Here is a 24,315-nt window from a genome sequence, read left to right as displayed (position 1 = left end):
ATACGACCACTTTCATTGGAAAGTCTGCATTTTTGATCGACTTGAATTCAAGCATTCTTTTGTTTCGTTTTTTTTATGTGGGAGTTCCCAATAATCCCCTCTCCCATCTTTACACTCCCACAATCCCAACAACTAGCACAGCCCCCCTAACCCTACATACGCATATACAAAGCTAGGCTTATAGGCTTAGCCAATGCTTGCTTTCAATTGAAGTTAACTAAGAGTATAGCTCAGAGAAAACATGTATTTATACAAATTAAATGTATTTGCAGTTGGTCGATTCAACCAAAAATGCACAAACACAATGTAGACTGTCAAATGAAAGTCTTTTAAAAAACGTATTACAGACTGAAGCAAGAGCTTTGACTGGACGTTCTCTGGGATGCCTTTGAGCCAATCTGTGTGACTCACATTTGAGCGTTGGCTTCTCAAAGAGGCTCCAGGCAGCACCACATGTCTTCTGGTTTTAAACTCTGGGAGTGAGGTACATAGTGACCTGAGAAAATCTGAGGGCACCTTGTCAATTGCTCCAGTATAAATCTTTAATCTGGCAGGGCACAATCACATCTGTGCACCCCCCAAATAAATCCAGAGGGTGCATCTATGTCTACTAAATACAATTATGAGGTAATGTAGCCAGTACGCCTCCTTTTTTAGAGACTATTTCAGCCCCTGCCGATGCCCTTCCAGCTGTGGCCACAAGAGCGCGCTAAAAAGGCCAAAGCGGCGCAAGTGCCGCAACGAAAGGGTTGTTGCCGAATAAGGTGCACCAAATTGACCTGCTCCAAATTAAGCGAAAACACCCGCCGTTATTGGGCTTTGCAAAACAATCAAATGTAGGATGGATTATTACGTCATTACTACCTTCTCTAAAGAGAGGCCAGTGCATTCCACTCTCCCATCGACATTTCTGAACAGCTAGAGCTGGCGAACTAGAGAATCAGATCAGCACTTCAGTTCCTGCCCAGGATGGCAGAGAGCCCTGGCACTCTTCTGACCTGACACCACCTGTGGGGGGCGGGGGAGCAGACTTCCTCCTGTGCCATTCCCACTCAGGTTCCGACCTGCAGACATCACAATGATCATCTGTGCAACACGAAACAATCAAACGCTGCCAGTGTCTGGAGCGGAAGGCAGGACTCCAGCAGCTATGCCTGGAATGTTATCTGTGTACCCCGCCAGAGTTGACATATCTCCTGCAGGGCGCGCTTACCTCACAATGAGGCTCTACCTAGTCTTTAAAAGTGGCACTGGAAAGAAGCCAGGCAACACTCGTACTGTAAGCTATATAACGGGACGCATACAAAGGTCCCAGTGAGCATTCTTATGTTTAAAAAATATGGACGCGAGTTCCTCTCCTCTTCCACTTTAAGACGTTGGGTCTGATTTTTCACCGGGAAATCAGGCCTTTTCTTTTTTACGCTTATCATAAAAATTCGACTGTTGATACCTTATATTGGACTAATTGAAAATGCTATGCTGAATCATTTGAATCTGATGAAGGCCTTTGTCAGTATTTCATCTCAATGGTGACATTCTTTTTCTGTCTTAGACTACAGCTATCTTGTTCACTCCCTTGCACCCCTCCTATGAATTGGTTATCAGAATAAGCACAAGTCTGTTTATGGCCACTCCCTGCCTGCACCTCCTCAGGGTCGCTTTTGGGCTGTCAGGCTCTGTCTGCTCTTGGTGTGCTTGTGTGGCATTGTAGTGTCTCTGGCTAGTTGGACCTACTGCCACTTTTGCATCAGCATGTAGTCTGTGACTAGAAATGAAAAGCAGACTGAACCAGCACACGTCCCTGCTCGCATATGCTGAGGCACTAACTGTGCTATAAACAAGTTGCAGAGCAAGGGTGGAGACAGGGGGTGCGGCCGCCCCGCTCAGCTTCTCACTGGTGCCCTTTTTTCCGCCCCCTCCTGGCAACAAAAGCTGCCTCTGCTACTGCTATATACATATGCTTGTCTGCTGCACTGTCCAGGAGGGCTTCTAGTGGCAGATTCTGCTGGCCATGCCCCCTCCACCTACAAAGACCTGTGCCCTACACCGCAAGGATGACGCCCACAGGGACAAGGGCGTGGGGTGCTGGCATCCCACAATGCATCCTGATTCAGCCCAGGAGGGCTGCTATACGCGGATTCTGCTGGCCACGCCCCCTCCACCTACAAAGGCGCCTGCCCCGCAAGTGTGAAGCCCGCGAGGACAAATGCGCGGGGTGCTGGCATCCCGCAACGCATCCTGATTCTGCCAAGGAGGCCTTCTATTGGCAGATCCTGTAGGCCATGCCCCCTCCACCTGCAATGCCCTGCCCCGCAAGGGTGATGTCCATGGGGACAAGGGTTCAGGGTCTTAGCGTCCCATGACGCATCTTGATTCAGCCCAGGAGGGCTTCTATTGGTGGATTCTGATGGCCACGCCCCCTCCACCCACAAAGACGCCTGCCCGGCCCTGCAAGGGTGAAGCCTGCAGGGTCAAGGGCATGGGGTGTTGGCCTCCCACAGGCATGTTCGCGGTCCGTGCCGATAGGAGTGGAAGGATTCACCCATTGGAACTGAGGTGAGGCTGTACCAAAAGTCTGCATTGGGAGTATAGTGGACATTTCGCCATGGAGGAGGCAGCAAAGCTCCTGTCCCCCTTATCCTCACTCTTTCTTAGCAATTCTGTTCTCTTTTCAAACCTGCAAGGCAACCTAGAGCCCAAACCCAACTGCAAGTACAAGGCGGCATGTAGAAAAGTGAGGCGTGGTTGTGTGCCTCAGAGCTCCAGTAGAGGTGGGAACCAGTCCTTGTATATTGATCTGAGCAGGGTCCTCGTCACAGCTGATATTGCGACGGCCTCCGGGGAAGTAAACAGGGAACCAAGCAGCGTGAAACCGAGCAGCATTCTTACTCCGAAGGGGGAGGCCTTGTTACGACTCGATGAGGCCGCTCAACCCTCCTGCACCAACTTCCCTACAGACATAATTGATGGGGAAACCCAACAATGTATGACCCAAGCTGACCCAGCCGAACCTGAGCTAAATCCGAGCTTCCTCCTACTGAAGAGAAGCTTGATTGTATGGCCGCCGCTGGCCACTCTGACACTGTGGGTGGCGAAACAGAGATTTTTATCCCATAGATAGCCGAAAATATTGGGGGTTGCGATCCAATGGGTGAACACTTGGCTCCCCTGATGACCGCTGGCTCCCCACCAAGATTCACCTCTGGATCTGCCTGTCTGGCCCCTGACATATGGTTGGCACCAGGTTCTGATGCTGACCACTTTTCGTCCATCCTTGTACCCCCTGCCATGGAGTTAATGGACGTGGACACTGCAGGATCTGGTGAGGAAAAGTCCTCTACAAACTCCACCAACAGCAGCACATGAAGTGAAACTTTGCCAGCTGTGCCCTTGGGGCCCACCTCTTTTCTTTGCCTAGCCCCCCTTTGGGCACCTAAACCCCCCCCCAGGGGAATCCACCCCCCTTAGATCCACTACACCCCAAGCTCAACACCTATTGGGTCTGTTCCTGCTCCTGTGAACATGTACTCACTGAATTGGCAGTTATCAAAAAACTGCTACTCGATCTGATCGAGGCTCAAGGGAAGAGAGTGGCATGGAGGACAGGAGTGGGGCCACAGGGGGACTCGGTGGATACTCCAATTGCAGATGGGAAACCAGAATCCCTGTGCCATCACCGTGACATTGTTCCCGATGCACCTATCGTGCATCACAGATGAGGCAGACCCAGGCAGACTCATTATCAAAATCGATTGGACCCAAAGTACTCCCTAAGGACACCACTATGAGCAGTAAGACCCCCATTTTGATGGCCCACCCCCCTAGTGATCTGAATACTAAGTGACCACGCGAGAGGGCAACCAGTGCATATAATCTGCGTTCTGGGAGGGACCTGCCCAAGCATAACATTCACGGGGGTCAAAAAGAACTACTTTGTTCTTACATGGGGTTCCCAAACTGTCCCCAGATAGACGAGAACCAAGGGATGCCCTCTCAAATAAATACCTCCATTGGCTTCATACTGTGGGGTAGTATGCCTTTGTGACTAAGGATACCACGCTAGGGTGCTCCAGATTGACGAGTGATAATCATGTTGACTCAGTTAAATTGGTCTTTAGAGAGGAACGTATTGATGCAGCCGTTCTGAGGATGCACGGCCATGCACGTTCCACAAAAGGCAAAGCCGTATCCGCCATGGTGTCTTAGTGATTTGCCGATTGCTGAGGTACAGCAGAAAGTTTGAATGGTTAAGATAGCAGCACAAGTTAATTTTCAGGAGACCTCGGTACGCACCATTATAGAACCATTTTTTAGATGTATATTTTCACATTGTGTCTGTTTATGGCATTTCCAGGCAATGCATGGACTGCAACTGTTTTAAAAAATAATAATAATTCTAAGCTTTTCTGGTCCCTCATTAAAAAAAAATGTGCCATCTGCCCAAACTGCACACTCTCCCCTTTGCATCGTCAGTGGCTCCATTGCTATTACTGTAGGAGCCATGAAGCCTGTTCTGCTATCCCACAGGTGTGCCCGCTTCCTTTGCAGGTGTTCTTGTGGGAATCAAGGAAACTGGACCCTACAGTTTGCAGTTACTACTCAGTTTCACAGTTTATTTATTTATTTATTTATTTATAGCATTTTTGTAACACTCAAACCCAAAGACATCACAGAGCTTGTACCAACATATGATATGGAGACAGAGTACAAATAACATGTTCCAAAAAAGATGCCTGGTATGTTGATATATGGCTGCACATCTAGTCAGATAAGGGCATAGTCTTGCCTGCCCACCTCCCTAGAGGTGGCAATGCCTAAGTTGCATGGGAGCGTGGGGATGCAAATACAGGAATCTGATTGCCTGTGCTCATGCTTTAATCAATAAAGCTTGCACAGTTGCACACTGACATCCATGCCTCATGCGCCATGCAACACAAGCATGCCCCTTTGAAGAGGGACAGGAAGGGGCAGCACTACAGATAAGGGGTGTATCAGCCACCTTTACTCCCTAAAAATAGTCAAATTCTCCTAAAGAAATAAAAATAGAGAGTAGAAATACTCCCATAGAAAAATAGGAAAAGGACAAGTAGGACCTTGTGCCCTAGTTTTGACCCAAACTGCTCGATGGATATGGTTGGACAAGTTGGGCATGCAGTACCAGAGGAAGAAACGACTATTATTATTGCCTGAAATCAACCTGTACATTTTTTTGTTTAATCATTTTTATTAGAATTGTAACAATAATCTAACTTAATAGATACGCAGGAACCCACAAGAACCAATGAAAAGAACAATCAAGCTAAACCATGAAGTTAAGTACAGACCTATACTAATCAACTTATTGGAACAAGGTAATACCAAAAACGAATAGGTAAAAGTAAATAATGTAAAAGAAAGCAAGTGGTACAGATTCAATGACATCTGCAAGGAGAGTACAGGTAATTAAATTATCAAGACGAACAAGGGGAGACAGACAGAATACAAACAAGAGAATAATAGGATTGAGAGAGGGGGTGGGGGGAGAGTTTAGAAAGTCATACAGTAATTAGTGCAGTTGCGACATAGTAAAAATAGCATCAGATGGATTAAACGTAAGAGTAAAACAAAAATAGGTTCAAGTACCATGTGAAGAGGCATTGAAGTAATCTAAGAAGCAAATAAAAATATACCATTTTGCGTTGTATTTGTGAGTAGAGTCTTAATAGTTAGCCATACACAGTTCCAGTCTTTGTATGTGGCAAATGTTGTTCCACCAGCCTCTAACAGAGAGGGAACGTGAATTCTTCCAATTAGCGGGAATTAGTTTTAATGCAATGATGATAAATAAGTCATAATGTTTGTTTAAGGTATCCCAATTACTGGCTCCAACAGCTAAACTGCCTAAAACAATAGGAAAGAAAGACTGTGGTTCATCACCCATAAACAGAAGTTTTTACTATATTTCCATACATTTTACCAAAAAGTAAAAACAAAAGGACAGTTAAAAAACATATGTTCATATGAAGCAGGGGTGTAACCACCTGACTAACATTTGTCATCTGTACCATTGTTAGATCTGGATACTTTTACAGGAGGAATAAACACTCTATGAATGAAGAAGAGAAAGTGTTGCGTTATATTGGCAGATACCGAAAGGCTTTTGGTTTTGAAAAATATTGGAGACCATGTGCGATCATCTAGAGTTCGACCGAAGTCAGTTTATTATAGTAAACGAACGGGTTGAACAACGGGATTAGAAGTGAGAACCTCATAAAATTTAGAGGCTTTGAGGTAAGAAACCATGGCTAGTTGTAATTGCCTAAGTGCATCCGGTGACAGTATATTGTATGAAAAGAGGTGGAGTGCATCAAGACAAGAGTTGACTAAATTATTTAAAAAGATCCGTATTTGGAATGGAAAATAAGTGTTTAAATTGTTGGAAGGGCAAAATAGAAGGGCCATTCAGAATCTGTGGGATGAATCTAATGCCTTTTTTAAGCCAGGATTTCCGACTCAGAGCTCTATTGTTGATAACAATGTTTTTGTTGTGCCACAGCAAAAAGGGGAGAAGTTTTATTAGGAGTTTTGGTATGAGGAAAAAGAAAGACCCTCAAGGCAGAAGTAGAGGCTTTGATGGGGTCTAATATGGCTATAGAGGTATAGTTAAAAAGATAAATGAGATCAACTAATTTACATGTGTAAGCCAGATGTTTTACCAAAGAAAACAAAAGTGTCTGTTGTATGTGAAGAGGTGAACCAGCAGCGGGATTGCTTAATAAGGAATGCAGAGTGATATAATTTGAAATCCGGAAATCTAACCCCCATACCCCCCATACGGGGCCTTTAATTTTGTGACAGAGATTCTTTTGCATTTACCATAGCTCCAGAGGAAATTAAGTAGTATAGTATATGGATTTGAAAGAAGAGAGAGGTAGTGGAACCGGAAGGAGCTGCAGGTAATGTAGGATGACAGAGGAGAGCATCATTTTGATTGTATCCAGCTGACCCCACCATGAACGATAAAGGGGGGACCACTTGGTAGTTAAGTCTTTGAGTTTGTACAGCAGTATTTGTGTGTTAAATTTGATAGTGTCTTGTATTGATGGGGCAAAGCAAATACCTAAATATTTGATAGAGTCATTACACCATTTAAAACCAAAGACATTAGGATCATGTTTCGGTCAAAAGGAGTTAAGGGGTAGAATTCTGGATCTGTCTTTATTAAGTTTGTAACCAGAAACTAGGCAGAATTTTGGAGAGTGTTAAGCCAATGAGGAAGGTGCAGTTTAGGATTTTTGATGAAGATGAGGATATCGTCAGCATTAGCAGCAGATTTAATGTGTGATGTACCTGCTGGGATTTCTGGGATGTTTCTATCAGATCTAATGAGCTCTAACAAGGGTTCCAACGAGAGGATATACAGAATAGGGGAGAGAGGGCATCCCTGTCGTGTGCCTCTGAGTAAAAAGAAATAGGATGAGGATAGACCATTAATATTGATAGAAGATTTGGGGCAGGAGTAGCGAAGTTTGACAAAGGAAATTAATTTTACACCACAACCATGCCATTGGAGAGAATGAAATGTATAATCCCAACTGACACGGTGGAAGGCTTTTTCTGCATCGATTGCAATGGCTGCATAGCTTTGTCTGTCTTTCTTGTCTCTAGAGACGATATAAATGGCATCCAGTAACACTCTTGTATTAGAAGAGTTGCAGCGTCCTTTCACATAGCCAACCTGATCAGATTTAATCAAAGCAGGGAGGGAAGACTCGATTCTATTGGCGAGGTTTTTAGCAAATACCTTACATTCAACGTTTATGAGAGATACAGGACGTAGGGTAATGTGGAGTATTTGTCAGATTTGGGGAATAATAAGAGCAGAGCTTTAGAGAATGAGCCAGAAGAGGATTTTTGAGTGATGAAATATGAAACTAAAGACTTGAGTTTGGGTGTAAACGATTGAGCAAGAGTATGAAATAATTCAGCAGAGAGGCCGTCCGAACCGGTGGCTTTTCCCCTGCCTAACCTCTTAATGGCGTGAGAAATCTCAGTAAGTGTAATATCAATTCAAGATGTCTTTAGGATGATTGTGTACGGTGCCAGATGCATCTTTGATGTGTGATATGTATGACATTTCTATCTTAGACTTAAGATATGAAACAAGTGCATTACCAGTGTTATTGGATGTTTGGTGTATCTTGGTTTTATATTTAAGAATGGTTCAAGCAGCCAAGTCAGTAAGTTAATTATTAATTTGAAAGCGTAAGGCCATGACCAAGTGAAAATTTGTTGAGTTGGGAATTTGGTAACAGTGCTGCTCAGCAGATGTTAACTGGGAGTATAGATTGCCAAGTTGTTTTTTCCGCAATTATTTTTATTTCCCGAATAAGCCATAATGTGGCATCTAAGTGCAGATTTAAACACATCCCAATTATTGACTACAGAGGTATCATTATCATGGTTAGCAGAATAGAATTGCTGTAAAAATGATTAGATGGATAGCATTAACTCTTGGTCTTGTAACAAATGGCTATTGAATTTCCAAGGGGAAAAATGTCTATTAATGTCTTTATTGAAGGAGGTGCTAACAGGAGCATGATCAGAGATAATCATGCTGGATATAGTAGAATCAATAATAGTGCCTGTAAGGGTTTTGGAGGAGAAGATGTGGTTTAAGTGAGATAATGTGTTGTGTGGGGGATGAGTGAAACGTATAATCAAGTTGTGTGGGATGTGAGAGCCTCCAGGAGTCAATTAAACCTGTTTCAGACAGACAACCCAAAAAAGACTTATGAGATTTGGTAGATTTGAATACACAGTTAGATTTCTCATCCAAAAACGTGCCAAGGGCCTGATTTACATCACCATACATTAGTGAAGCTGTTTTTAAGAATCAGTAACTTGATAGATATCCAGAAATTAGGGTCAGGTAGGCTGGGGCCATAAATATTAAGAATAGATAAATGAACAGAATCAATCAGGAACATGACCCATACCCACTGTACCCCAGAATCAACATCCTGATCTAAAATTCTGCAGCCTAGTGTCTTGCTAATTAGTATAGCTACCCCATTTTTCTTGGCAACAGCGGGGCTTGCAACAACCTCTTTAACCCAGAGGGAATTTAGCTTCATTGCCTCCTTGTAGATAAATCAGTTTCCTGTATGCAGGCTATATATGGTTTAAGTTTATTAAGAGGTGATAACATTTTGCATCTTTTGATGGGGTTGTTACAGCCCTTGATATTCGAAGGAACAGACTTAAATATCACTTGCAAAATTGGGTAAATTCAGGCATATGATGTAAAACCATAGTAACCAAGTAAGTTGATAGCGAACTCCATTATAGACGGGAGATGCTGCCAAAGAACAATATATTTCAATGATGTGAAGAAACGGTTGTAATACCGTTGACCAGGAGAAAGACACAAAACAAAAACTCATAAGGAATCAGGGAGAGGGGAAGGGGGTCTCATCCAAAACAGCTTACACTGAGATAGAAAATGAAGAAAGAAATCTTACCATGAGATGAGACAAGGATCTCAGCATATGCGGTTGCAACAGAAACAGACCAGGATGCGGACAAAAAAGAAGGAGGAAAAATGCAACAGGGGCAGGTGATACCTGCAGGCCCGTCAAAAAGAAAAAGATGGCTCACGGTGAGAGAAGGATGCAACAACAGCAGCCATCCCACCAAAGTTAAGATAACAGGATAAAAAACAGCACTAAGTATGGTTCGATAGACAAGCAAAGAAAAGAGAAACTCATGTTCCCAAGTAGGAAGAAGGATTCGCAAGAGAGGATGTGTCCATGATTTCAGTCTTGATGGAGCGTAAAAGCTCTTAAGTCTGTTGGTTTGTCAAACATGTCAGAATGACATTGTGTGTAACCTTGAAAGAGCATGAGTGGTACAAACTGTACCGAATATTGGAAAGATACAAACTCCTTTCTACATAAGGCCATACTCTTAGCGACATCCTGTGAGACGTATAATTTGCTTCCATGCCAAGTCAAAGTTTTCCTTTCCTTAGATTTTGACACAATGAGTTGGAGCTGAGTATATTCAAGAAAAAAATAAAGTGTTCTAGGTGGAGAATGAGAGGAAACAGATACTCTTGGTTGGCCAATGCGATGAGCTTGTTGCATGTTAAATTGCGTGTCTACTGGTAAATGAAGAATAGCTGGTAGTAAATTCTGCAGAAAAGCGATAGGGTCTGACCCTTCACAGTATTAAGACAGGCCTGATATTCGAAGATTATTGCATCTGCTCCTATTCTCCGAATCCTCATTGTGTTTCCGGAGGACCTTAATAGCATTTTCCAGCAACACCACCCTGGGGGATATGTCCTCCACAAGACCACTCATCTCTCCACCTCTTCCATTTGGTTTTCAAAGCCTTTCCTTCGGTCATCCAGTTGTTGTAGCTTTTGATTCGTGGTTACGATAAAGGGCTTCAATGCTCTAATTTCTAATAGGATTGCCTCAATGGCAGGATCGGAGATGCTAAGAGGTGGTGATGAGTCACTTTTTGGCCTTTTCAGATTAGTAGAGGAGAGATTGGAGTCTTTTGTTGTCGGTGTTGTTTTTTGATTATTTTTGTTGGTGGCCATAGTTGCTTGTGATGTCCAAGTGGATCTAATATCACTGATGTCAATAATCTGTAGATTTGTGGCCTGGTAGCAGACATTTAGAAGAGCTTTGGCAGGTATCCACAAGAAAGGATGAATGAAATAGCACCAAGATTCTTTGTTGATGAAATGAAGTGTAGAAGATTTGAAATATTGGTGAAGGATAGCCTTTGGGCACGGTTGCCTTGCGTCTACAGCGTTTAATCAAACTCCCCTTCACCACACTCATAATACCTTGCAGTTAGTATGATCAAAACCTTCACCACACTCATAATACCTTGCAGTTAGTATGATCAAAAAGCCTTCAAACCATCCAGACAGACTCAAGGAGGGATATAAAGTAGTACAGGCCCATACGCATCTTACTTCTTTACACTTTACTTTCTTATAGTTATTTATTATTTGTTATCCTCTTTCCGACCAATGAATAACCCTCCTCCACAGAAAACAATGGTATCCGTGTGTAAGGATCCTCGGTGTCAGGCTGGGAGCAACTGAATATTACCAAGGTTTCTGCAGTATTCCTAATAAGCAGCATGAAGCTGAAGAAAGGGCAGCCATTATAACAGTTTGTCACAGACAGCACATTAGCAGCATGAAACAATATCAGTTGCCTTACAGTAGAACGAGAGCCAGAGGAAGACTTTATCCAAAGGGTGAAGAAGAGACAATAAAAAGGACAGCAGCACATCACAAGAATGTATTGAGAGACTATTATCCAACACTTCCAAAATGTTATTTTCCAGAATGGCGCGTGATGTACCACAGCACTCATTAAGTGAAAGTAATTTGTTTAACTCAGAAATGAATACAATAAAATGCTCTGGAAGTTGAAATGTAAAAAGAAATTCTCACGTGTAAATAAATGATATTTTCATGCAGTTCACCGAAAGGACATCAAGCGGCGTTGATCCCAAAGAGGAGCTGTGTGGGCCAAAGCCGGCACGTCACGGAGGGAGGGACGCTGGAAATCAGCTCACGTGAGGCAGCCACAGCGAGGAGCTGCAGGTGTTCGGGTGGCGCATCTCCGCGTAGTGGGTTGCCGAAAGGATGAAAGAAGAAGGAACCTGCGCCGTAGTCTGCTGAACATTGATACGAAGTCCCGATGGAAAATAGGTGAGAGAAATGAGTTCAAACAAACACTACGTGCCTTAGTTATATATTAGTGAGACGGAGCAGCCGTATCAAGCGGTCATCTTCCTTGGCGTCAGACCACGCCCCCCAACCTGTAACCTTTAATGTGTATGACTAATTAGGTGAATGGAGGATAGCACAAGGGCAACGTGCTGGTCTTGAAAGCAAGACCACACAGCAAAAGAGGTTCAAATTCTGGATCTGCATTTATAAACCATACTTGGGTACAGTATTAGGCATGTTATAAAAAAACAATAAAATAAATAAATGCAAAGAAATGTTATTACAAAACATTTCCATTTTTCAGCTAAAACCATTTTTCTCGCTTATAAAATACTTCCATTGGGAATGGGATTTATGTTTTACTCCCTAAAAAAAATCATTTTACTCACAATTTTAAAAAAATAGGGTGTAAAATACTTCCACTTCAAAGTCTTATCTGCAGCACTGGGAAGGCGCCAGGAACCCTGCGGGACACATGGAGAAGAACAATTACAGGCTGAACACAGTGCTGTGGTAGGGCCCAGCTCTTTCACAGGAGCCCTTGGCTTTCATTCTTGTTGACGCTGCTAGCCCAGTGAAGCTATGCAGCCAGTTCTTGCAAGGGAGAGCAAAATCTGCTTGGCAGAGTAAAAGGAAATTCTTTGCCACTTCAAATGCTGCATTTGAGCTCGGGAGCAGCCTGTGCCAGGGACAGCCAGGGGCTTTGTTAATCTGGCCTCTGGTTTCTATTTATTTATATATGAGTACAGGAGTCACACGCACATGCTCACTTGACAGTGTACAAGGGAACAGACAGGGCGTGAGTAAGGGTGGCAAGTGGACAAAAGGCAGAGGCGGATTAAGCACTCGGATGACAGACAAAAGGCAAAAGGCCCTTCCATTTCCTGGTCTGACACCTTCCTGTCTCATCATAGTAGCCACATACATGGACGCCCTCATCCCTCCTTGCTGGCAGACAGGCACATTGGAATAACCAACATCAGCTTTAGCGGTCGCTCATAGCCCCCCCATGCTAAACATTTGTCAGGGTTTGTAGGGGCCCATTTAACTATGGTTGCCTACAGTTAGGAGATAGTGGACACAATCTCTGGCACCCTTGGGCTGCTTAAATAAGAATGGATACAAAGGAATGCCCTTGAATTTCATGGTACAGGCAGCTAGAGGCGAGCTGAAACACTAAACTGCCACTGAAAAGTTAGTAATTGCTCTGTCAGCAAGGTGCTAACACAGATGAAACCAGAATAAAAGGCAGAGGAGTAAACACTGCTGCATACTATCAAAGGCAAACTGTAACCTGCTTCAAGCACACATTTAAAGTCTTCAGTTAAGGCAGCGGTCTACACACTAGGGGGCCCGAAGGGTGTCCAGGAGTGGTGGGGGGCAGACTCTTTAAATTAAGATTAAGATCATATTCTTGATTTTAAAAAAGGATTCAGGTAACTGCTTTTATTAGAAAATATAAGCAGTACACAATCTGCTTATATTTAAAGAGCCTGGGTCCTCCTTGGACATCCTTTGGGCCCCCTATGGGGGAGCAACACCTTGGTAGAGGGGCACAGAAACATTTATTTTTCTGCGTGGAGTGGGGCCTCAGTATAAAAAAGTTTGAATACCACTGAGTTAAGGTGATAGCAGTCAGAAAATGGCAGCCTGTAACATACGCACAAGGCTAAGTGCATGTTTAATGCCATGAACGATATATGTTGCTGTATAGTAAGACAGACAATATAGGGGCAGCTGCCCCTCCTCCCTAAAGCTCTTGAACACATACACAGCACAACAAATTCACAACATTGTGGGACTGTTAGGCATAAAAGGCACTGAAATGTTCTAATTAGTCTTCCGGACCTGTCCCGCAAAAGATATGCAGAACCCTAATTTACACAATATGGATTGACAGATCAGTAACGACATCACCATAAATAACATTACAAGCAGTGACATCAGCCTTCAGTGCTTTAGGATACCTTTGACAAAGACATTAAAATAAGTTTTCACGTGTAAGCCAAGAGAATTACATGCTGTGCAATATATAAATATTCACTATTATAAATATAAAACAACTCAATAGTTTAGTAAACCATGGACGTTTTTCTTCATAGCAAAAATTGCAAACAAAATCGCTTCTACCGACTCCCAATGCCAGCAGATCAAGCACAGTGAGATTAAATGATTTGCTCAGGATCATATATTTCGTTAAAGTGGTGAAATCAGTATTTGGACCCAGACTGTGATTTAAGCGCTTAACTACACATCTTGCCTAAAAACAAAATCATTAGGTTTAAAAAAAAAGGTATTCACAGTGAAGGAGAATTCAATCTAAGGTAATCTGCTTGAGCCATTAATTTACACTGCATGCAGCGTTATTCTCCCCTCCCATTTATTATCAGCCATGAAGGGACAAAAGTCCTTACTCAGGCACTCCTGTGTCTGGACCATCAACCTCCAATTGGTTATTTGAAATGAGGTTGACACAAAGCTGAAAATGGAGGTGCTTGTGTAGTATACATTCTTATCTAAGTGGCTGCATTTTAATTGTTACCTGTTCATTTACCTATTGCAGCTGTGACTGTGTATAGATGGGCAGCTAGGGCAAGCACCTGCCCAACTCCCATCACAAATATTAACTCCTTTTACTCCTTTACCTCCTGCTTACATTTTCTTCCATATAACAGTCTGTGTGGCCTCTTTTTTTCCTTACAAGCAAATTTCCTCTCTACTATCCCACTCTTTCTTGCTCTTTTTGAACACTGCCATCTTCTGTCCTTGCCTCATTCCCTTAATCCTCCTCTTGCCTTTTATTTCACCATTTCTGCCATAGTTTTTTTGTTATAAGGGTACCACTCTCTTCTTCATTTTGTTGCTATTTGCTTACTCACCTTTCTTCCTTCACTCCATTTTCCTTCCTTGTTTACCCACATCACAGCAGTTGTCTTTACATTGCTGCCCACCACTGCCCATTCCTCTTTCACTTGCCGCCCTTGACTCCCTTTCTCCTGCCCCCTCACTCTTCATTTCTTCCTGACTCTTTAGACCTGCATTATTCCCCATGCTCACTCCTGAACCTCCTGCTCTCTATTTCCCTGGCCTTTAATCCTCTTCATCCTGCATTCCGCCTAACTCTTGTGCCTTATTAACTATTGCCCCATTCTCCTGTGCTTGTTCATTCTTTGTACCCATTCACCCATTTACCCTCACCTGGATTCGTTCAATCACTTCATCTGCTGCCTTCCCTCACTCTCAATCTCTCCCTCATGCTTCTTCCTTTCCGTTATTACCCACTCTTCTGTACCATCAGGGTTCATGTTACCTGCCCCTCTAGCTTTCTCCCTCACTATCCTGCCCTTATTTCCTCTCCGTTTCCATTCACTGCCCTGCAGCAGGTCTCTGTGGATCAGGGGGGGATGTGGGGGTGATATGTTGGAGTTAAGGGGTCTTTCAAGTGCCACAAGCAGCACCCACAAAAAGTTAACCCCTGGTATGTGTTGAGATAAAAAGGTGAACTCCTTTAGGTTTGTGATGTTCAATGACATTTCAAGTGTGTGGGGTAGGTACACCAGGGACATGGGCAAAATTATTCTGCGTGCTGTGGGAATTATCCTGTGATATCACCTCCTGTAATGTCACCTCCCATTGCCCATTACCCATTGCCTTAAACCCTATAATTTCCAACATTAGCTTCAGGCTTGTTCTTTCAATATTACCACCATTGACAGCCAAACCTGGCCAGGGGGCCCAGCTGTCTCTAGCTAGAGTCAGACCCCCTAACACAGAAAACTGTAGAAAATACAAGTATCATTTGTCCCCAAAATTCCTCATTGTGCAAACCCGCCCACTTCAGGCTCTGCCTCCATGACCCACCCACATGGGGCCCTCTGTTATTCTGTCTACTAGGCCCTTTGCCTTAAATCTGCCACTGAAAAAAGGTTAAGGAAATTGAATCATACCATTCACAGTTTGTTTATTTGTTTCTTAATTTATATTGTGCACCTGACCCAGAGGTATATGGGCGCGAAGGCATGAAGAGGGTTGTTAAACTTAGGTTTCATATAGCACAGGAGAAAGTACAGCTTTGGTTACAGTGCTGTGTGCATAAAGATAATCATAGACATAAACAGCAGGCAGATTTATACGGTAAGAGTCGAGAATAAGTATGTGGCATATACAGATGAGAAAAACAGTGTTTTAAGTAGTTAAACATCGAGTGCTAAGAGGGTTGTCGGTAAGGTAAGGTCAGACGTCGTGTTTCTTTAGCCAGTGAATATGGGTAGATCTGAAATATGGGTAGGGTACCTTCCTCGGCAAATGTTGATAGCCAGAGACTGCAATATGTGGCTCTCCAGATGCTTTGGACTACGATTCCCAGGATCCGTCATCATTAACTGTGCTCTCTAGGGCCGACACAGGAGTTGTAGTCCAAAAGGTCAGGAAAGCTAAAGCTTCCTGACCACTGATCAATACTGTTTGATGAGGCCAGTGAGGTTATGTTATGGTAAGGTTTTATCAAGCACAACAATCACCCAAACAGGTATCTCGAGCGGTCCAGAGATGGGTGACACGCCCAGAAACCCATTTGTGCTAAGGAGCAATTATAGATTGGAGAGCTAGGTCTTTCATTTCTTCCTGAATGCTGGAAGGTTTGGTTAAAGCTAAAGGTTAAAGCTGATTTTCCTGGTCATTTCAGTTGTGCTAGATATTCCATAAGCTTTTTTAAGCTAGGACACTATTTGGGCAGATATTTTATGGGACCGCTTATATATTTCAATGTTTTGCTGCACTTAGATGCCCAGTAAAGGAAAATACCATTGCAGAGGACCTTTAGCTGACAGACGTCCTCAGCCATGTCTAACTTGTTTCAGTTGTGTTGTTTCCAACTCTATGGAGGTGAACGATGATCGCAGGACTCTGGTGGGCTGGTACTGCCAGGTCAGGGTTCAAGTCGAGGGTATCGGGCGTCAACCCACTTTATTCAGAGGGCGGACGCCATTCGAAGTCTGGGCACTTCACTGCCCCCCTACCCAAGGCGAGCAGTGACTGTGTTCTTTATTCACTGTGTTATTTGTGACACTCACTAAGGCAAATGTCTGCATATCACACAGCAAATACTCTCCTTTTGTCTCAAAGCTAGCAGTGATCTTCGTATGCATTATGGCATCCGTATGAACATGAGCACAAGCCACTTCTCAGGTGTCCCAGCCCGGCTTCTGCACAGCCACCTCCAAAGTGTGCAGAGCAGCTTTCAGCCCTTCCCATCAGAATGTAGGGCGTGAAACTGCTAATGATGGGCCATTAGTCACTGAATGGTTTTGTGCCTGCGTTCTGATGGGAGGGGAGGTGCAGTGGGGTGTGGGTAGTTGGTGTGCACAAAGGCCTCTAAGCAGGAGTGCTTGTGACATAAGACACTACCCTTCATAGGCGGCCCCCCAACTTTGTCTGTGCCTCCCTAACTTTTGTCTTTGGCCCCCACTTTGCCCCTCCTAAATTTGATTCCTGGGGACGCTACTGGTTTGATCATGTACTTTGGGAGTCCGAAGTAAAGACAGTTGCAGTAGTCCAGCTTGCTCAATGCTAGAGCTTGTGCTCCCTCCACCTTCTGACCTATTCCTATTCCCAGAATGATGTTTTAGAAGAGATGTGGTTGAAGGTAGGTGTTCCTCACTAGGTCATTGCATTGGGGGCAAAGGAAAGGATTCAGCCAAAAAGCACTCCTGAGTACTTGACTTTATGCGAGGTGCGCACGGGCCAGACTTGGTTTGATGCCAAACAAATGATATGGGCAGGATACATGTTACCCATTGCCAATGACACCTCTTTTATTAACGTTTTGGGTAGCACCCACTTTTGAACTGTGATTCGGCCTTCCAAGTTGTGGTTACTGTGTGATGATTTGTGAAGAGCTTTATCAGCAGTTGTTTGCATCATCAACAGAGAGCTTGAGGAATTGGGTGTAAGTATCAAGGCCGGTTGCCAGTGGATGCATGTTGGCATTGAACAGCCACTCTTTGAACATTATTGACATATACTACTTCAATTTTTCCTGTGCATTGAAGTCATTTAACCAAGAACACATCTATTTCAGAGCAATCATTTGGTGTTAATAATGTGTTCCAGGGGCTGGATTGGGTGGTAATGGCTCAGTAAACGGGAGGTTAATGGGTTGTTAATGCCATTAGCACCCATCCCAAGGGCTGGGACGTGGCCAATAAAAACGATTTTCTTTCTGTGAACAGGTCGCCTCTCAGTGTCCCGTTCACGGAAAAGAAATACTGTTCAAGGATGGCCGCCATGGAATGGGAAGGTGGGGCTATGTACAGAGCCCCTCTTCCCTTCCCATGATGACCAACCGGAGCAGAGCTGAAGGAGTGGCAGCAACTGCGGCCAGTGCCACCACAGCAATGAGGTAAGTGGGGAGAGGGGAAAGTAAGAAAATAGGAACGGAGGGTGGGGGAATATGGCAGATGAACCGGCCATCAGGCAGCTTGGAAAGCGGGCTGACATCGCCAGTTTCAGCCCACGTTACATGCCACTTGATTGGCCGGCTCCCTAAGGGTGCTAATAACATAGCATGTCAGAAAAGCCCATTGACCGTGACAATGGCTATCATGGCAGAGACAATATGGACTTCACAACACCTAAGTAGATCCAAGCTCAAAAGTGGGTTGACAATCACACTCAAACAAAGCAATTACGAGACACCCCCACTGAACATCTTGTTGGGATTTGCCACATGGCCATCAGCATAAACTGAAAGCAGCCTTTTTAAGAATTCTCCACGCACCATGTGGCAAGTGCCGCACTTAGATGGAAGTGTGAATGTTAGCAAATCCCACACTTAGAACTGTGTATATTAGCCCGGTGAAGCCGAATCCAGGTGCAGCCTCCATCCCTGCCTATCATACGCAGAAACCCACTTACTGTGGAACCGGTGCCTTTGCCCACTATACAGGACTCTCAATTCTAGATATAGCCTCAATCTTTGTCTGTTGTATGGTGAAACATAGTGTATTGTGAGACCTGGACCTCTGCACCACCATACAGGATTGCTATTTTTTTTTTGTTGTTATTATTTATTTACAAGTATATACAGAAACAGCATTATAGTACAGAAGGAAAAATAAAAACATAAAAATTAAAAGAAATCATTAAACATATTCCGATCTTCTCATACAACGACAATTTACATTTCAATTTGTAAATCAATTTTTCAGTTCTTGACAGACAGTGCATTTCCGAACCCATTCCTCAAATGAGGGAGGGATCCGTCCTTTCCATCCACGAAGAATCAACCGTGTTGCAACAATGGTAGCTCTAAAAAAACACTTTTTAAGGGCAGAGCTGACATCAGCCAATCCAAGACAGACCCGTCACCCAAAATCCTACCACACACATCACAACTTCAATCCAAAAATTCCTGACCCTCACACAGCTCCATAGCATATGTTCCAATGACTACTTCCTGAACACAACCCCAACAATCAGCGTTGTCAGTCATGCCTCTTTTATGCAATGTTTCAGGACACCAATATAAACGATTCAGAATCTTAATTTGGCGAGACCTTTCAACCAGATTCAGTGAACACAAGGAAACGTTACCACACATATTCTGCCAGGCCTCAAAATCAATTTCAGACCCAATTCTCTCACTCCACACTCCTCGCAAATTATCATTACTCCGAAAGTTTGACACAAACAGATTGTTAACCCAAGGCATTTAGGCCAAACTGTGAAGATCAGCTGCGAGACATATAACCCACTAACCAAAAAACCTCACACTCTAGATACTTAACTCATACAAAAACCTACACAACCACCCCCTGCTCTTGCCCTGTGTCTCTCTCCCCTTTCCCGCACCCCCGCTCATGCCCCGTGTGTCTATCCCCTTCCCCCCACCCCCACTCATGCCCCGTGTCTCCCTCCTTTCCCCCCACCCCCGCTCATGCCCTGTGTCTCTCTCCCCTTCTCCCCACCCCCCGCTCATACCCCGTGTGTCTCTCCCATTCCCCCCACCCCCTGCTCATGCCCCGTGTCTCCCTCCTTTCCCCCCACCCCCCGCTCATGCCCCGTGTGTCTCTCCCCTCCCCCCACCTCCCGCTAATGCCCCGTGTCTCTCCCCCCCACCCCCGCTCATGCCTCGTGTCTCCCTCCTTTCCCCCCACCCCCCGCTCATGCCCCGTGTCTCCCTCCTTTCCCCCCACCCCCTGCTCATGCCCCGTGTGTCTCTCCCCTTCCCCCCACCCCCGCTCATGCCCTGTGTCTCTCTCCCCTTCTCCCCACCCCCCGCTCATGCCCCGTGTGTCTCTCCCATTCCCCCCCACCTCCCACTCATGCCCCGTGTCTCCCTCCTTTCCCCCCACCCCCTGCTCATGCCCTGTGTGTCTCTCCCCTTCCCCCCACCCCCGCTCATGCCCTGTGTCTCTCTCCCCTTCTCCCCACCCCCGCTCATGCCCCGTGTGTCTCTCCCATTCCCCCCCACCCCCTGCTCATGCCCTGTGTCTCCCTCCTTTCCCCCCACCCCCCGCTCATGCCCCGTGTGTCTCTCCCCTCCCCCCACCTCCTGCTAACGCCCCGTGTCTCTCCCCCCAACCCCAGCTCATGCCTCGTGTGTCCCTCCCATTCCCCCCCACCCCCTGCTCATGCCCCTTGTCTCCCTCCTTTCCGCCCACCCCCCGCTCATGCCCCGTGTGTCTCTCCACTCCCCCCCACCCCCGCTCATGCCCCGTGTCTCCCTCCTTTCCCCCACCCCCGCTCATGCCCCGTGTGTCTCTCCCCTTACCCCCACCCCCCGCTGATGCCCCGTGTGTTTATCCCCTTCCCCCTCACCCCTGCTGATGCCCCGTGTCTCCCTACTGTTCCCCCACCCCCCGCTCATGCCCCGTGTCTCTCTCCACTTCCCCCCACCGCCTGCTCATGCCCGTGTCTCCCCTGTTCCTCCCCCACCCCCCGATCAGGACCTATCTCACCTGTTACCCCCCACCCCCTGCTCATGCCCCGTGTCTCCCTTGGTTTACCCCCCACCCCCAGCTCATGACCCGTGTCTCCCTTGTGTTACTCCCCCACACCCCGCTCATGCCCCGTGTCTCCCTCGTGTTACCCCCCCACCCCCTGCTCATGCCCCGTGTCTCCCTTGTGTTATCCCCCCACCCATGCCCTGTCTTCCCTGTTACCCCCCACCCCCACTCATGCCCCGTGTCTCCCTCCTTTCCCCCCACCCCCCACTCATGCCCCGTGTGTCTCTCCCTTTCCCCCACCCCCGCTCATGCCCTGTGCCTCTCCCCTTCCCCCACCCCCCACTCATGCCCTGTGTCTCTCCCCTTCCCCCACCCCCTACTCATGCCCCGTGTGTCTCTCCCCTTCCCCCACCCCCGCTCATGCCCCGTGTGTCTCTCCCCTTCCCCCACCCCCCGTTCATGTTCATGTCCCGTGTCTCCCTCCTTGCCCCCCACCCCCCGCTCATGCCCCGTGTCTCTCCCCTTCCCCCCACCCCCTGCTCATCGCCCCGTGTCTCCCTCCTTTCCCCCCACCCCCCGCTCATGCCACGTGTGTCTCTCCCCTTCCCCCACCCCCTGCTCATGCCCTGTGTCTCTCCCCTTCCCCCCACCCCTGCTCATGACCTGTGTCTCTCCCCTTCCCCCCCACGCCCCGCTCATGCCCTGTGTGTCTCTCCCCTTCCCCCACCCCCGCTCATGCCCCGTGTGTCTCTCCCCTTCCCCCCACACCCCGCTCATGCCCCGTGTCTCCCTCCATGCCCCCCACCCCCCGCTCATGCCCCATGTCTCCCTCATGTTACCCCCCACCCCCCGCTCATGCCCTGTGTCTCCCTTGTGTTACCCCCCACCCATGTCCTGTCTCCCCTGTTACCCCCCACCCCCACTCATGCCCGTGTCTGCCTTGTGTTACCCCTCACCCCCTGTTCATGCCCCGTGTCTCTCCCCTTCCCCCCACCCCGCGCATGCCCTGTGTCTCCCTTCTTTCCCCCCACCCCCCGCTCATGCCCCATGTGTCTCTCCCCTTCCCCCCACCCCCCGCTCATGCCCTGTGTCTCTCCCCTTCCCCCCACCACCGCTCATGCCCCGTGTATCTCTCCCCTTCCCCCCACCCCCCCGCTCATGCCCCGTGTGTCTCTCCCCTTCCCCCCACCCCCGCTCATGCCCTGTGTTTCCCTCCTTGCCCCCCACTCCCTGCACATGCCACATGTGTCTCTCCCCTGCTCATGCCCCCATGTCTCCTGTTGCCCCCCCACCCTCTGGTCCTGTCCCGTGTCTCCCTCCAGTACCCCCACCCCCGCTCATGCCCCGTGTTTACCTTGTGTTCCCCGCACCCCCCCGCTCATGCCCCGTGTTACCCCCCCACCCTCCGCTCATGCCCCGTGCCTCCCTCGTGTTCCCCCACCCCCGCTCATGCCTCGTGTCTCCCTCGTGTTCCCCCACACCCCGCTCATGCCCTGTGTCTCCCTCGTGTTCCCCCACACCCCGCTCATGCCTTGTCTCCCTCGTGTTCCCACACATCCTGCTCATGCCCCGTGTCTCCCTCGTGTTCCCCCCACACCCCACTCATGCCCCGTGTCTCCTGTTCCCCCACCTCCCACTCATGCCCTGTGTCTCCATCGTGTACCCCCTCAACGCACGCTCATGCCCCGTGTGTCTCCTGTTGCCCCCACCCCCGCTCATTCCCCGTGTCACCCTCGTGTTACCCCCCACCCCCTGCTCATGCCCCATGTCTCCCTTGTGTTCCCCCCACCCCCAGCTCATGCCCCTTGTCTCTCTCCTTTCCCCCTTCCGCTCATGCCCCCTGGGTGCCCTATTCCCACACCCCCTGCTCATGCCCCGTGTGTGCCCTGTTCCCCCCACCCCCTGCCCCGTGTGTGCCCTGTTCCCCCCACCCCCTGCTCATCCCCATGTGTGCCCTGTTCCCCCCACCCCCTGCTCATGCCCCGTGTGTGCCCTGTTCCCCCCAACCCCCGCTCATGCTCTGTGTGTGCCCTGTTCCCCCACCCCCGCTCATGCCCCGTGTCTGCCCTGATCCCCCCACCCCCTGCTCATGTCCCATGTGTGCCCTGTTTACCCCACCCCCCACTCATGCCCCGTGTCTCCCCTGTTCTCCCCCACCCCCGCTCATGCCCCGTGTCTCCCTTGTTCCCCCCACCCCCTGCTCATGCCCCGTGTCTCCCTCATGTTCCTCCCCACCCCCTGCTCATGCCCCGTGTCTCCCCTGTTCCCCCCACCCCCGCTCATGCCCCGTGTTTACCTTGTGTTCCCCGCACCCCCCCGCTCATGCCCCGTGTTACCCCCCCACCCTCCGCTCATGCCCCGTGCCTCCCTCGTGTTCCCCCACCCCCGCTCATGCCTCGTGTCTCCCTCGTGTTCCCCCCACACCCCGCTCATGCCCTGTGTCTCCCTCGTGTTCCCCCACACCCCGCTCATGCCTTGTCTCCCTCGTGTTCCCACACATCCTGCTCATGCCCCATGTCTCCCTCGTGTTCCCCCCACACCCCACTCATGCCCCGTGTCTCCTGTTCCCCCCACCTCCCACTCATGCCCTGTGTCTCCATCGTGTACCCCCTCAACGCACGCTCATGCCCCGTGTGTCTCCTGTTGCCCCCACCCCCGCTCATGCCCCGTGTCACCCTCGTGTTACCCCCCACCCCCTGCTCATGCCCCATGTCTCCCTTGTGTTCCCCCCACCCCCAGCTCATGCCCCTTGTCTCTCTCCTTTCCCCCTTCCGCTCATGCCCCGTGGGTGCCCTATTCCCACACCCCTGCTCATGCCCCGTGTGTGCCCTGTTCCCCCCACCCCCTGCCCCGTGTGTGCCCTGTTCCCCCCACCCCCTGCTCATCCCCCGTGTGTGCCCTGTTCCCCCCACCCCCTGCTCATGCCCCGTGTGTGCCCTGTTCCCCCCAACCCCCGCTCATGCTCTGTGTGTGCCCTGTTCCCCCACCCCCGCTCATGCCCCGTGTCTGCCCTGTTCCCCCCACCCCCTGCTCATGCCCCATGTGTGCCCTGTTTCCCCCACCCCCCACTCATGCCCCGTGTCTCCCCTGTTCTCCCCCACCCCCGCTCATGCCCCGTGTCTCCCTTGTTCCCCCCACCCCTTGCTCATGCCCCGTGTCTCCCTCATGTTCCTCCCCACCCCCTGCTCATGCCCCGTGTCTCCCCTGTTCCCCCCACCCCCCACTCATGCCCCGTGTCTCCCTCGTGTTCCTCCCCACCCCCTGCTCATGCCCCGTGCTCCCCTGTTCCCCCCACCCGCTGCTCATGCCCCGTGTCTCTCTCGTGTTCCTCCCCACCCCCCGCTCATGCCCCGTGTCTCCCCTGTTCCCCCGACCCCCCACTCATGCCCCGTGTCTCCCTCGTGTTCCTCCCCACCCCCCGCTCATGCCCCGTGCTCCCCTGTTTCCCCCACCCGCTGCTCATGCCCCGTGTCTCTCTCGTGTCCCCCCACCCCCGCTCATGCCCCGTGTTTCCTTCCTTTTCCCCCATTCCCTGCTCATGCCCCGTTTGTTCCCTGTTCCCTCTCACCCCCCGCTCATGCCCATGTGTCTCCCCTGTCGTCCCCCACCCCCCGCTCATGC

This window comes from Ambystoma mexicanum, chromosome 2q (assembly GCF_040938575.1).
Source record: "Ambystoma mexicanum isolate Mex_15411 chromosome 2q, UKY_AmexF1_1, whole genome shotgun sequence".
Classification (NCBI taxonomy): Eukaryota; Metazoa; Chordata; class Amphibia; order Caudata; family Ambystomatidae; genus Ambystoma; species Ambystoma mexicanum.
This window is presented reverse-complemented; position numbering follows the sequence as displayed.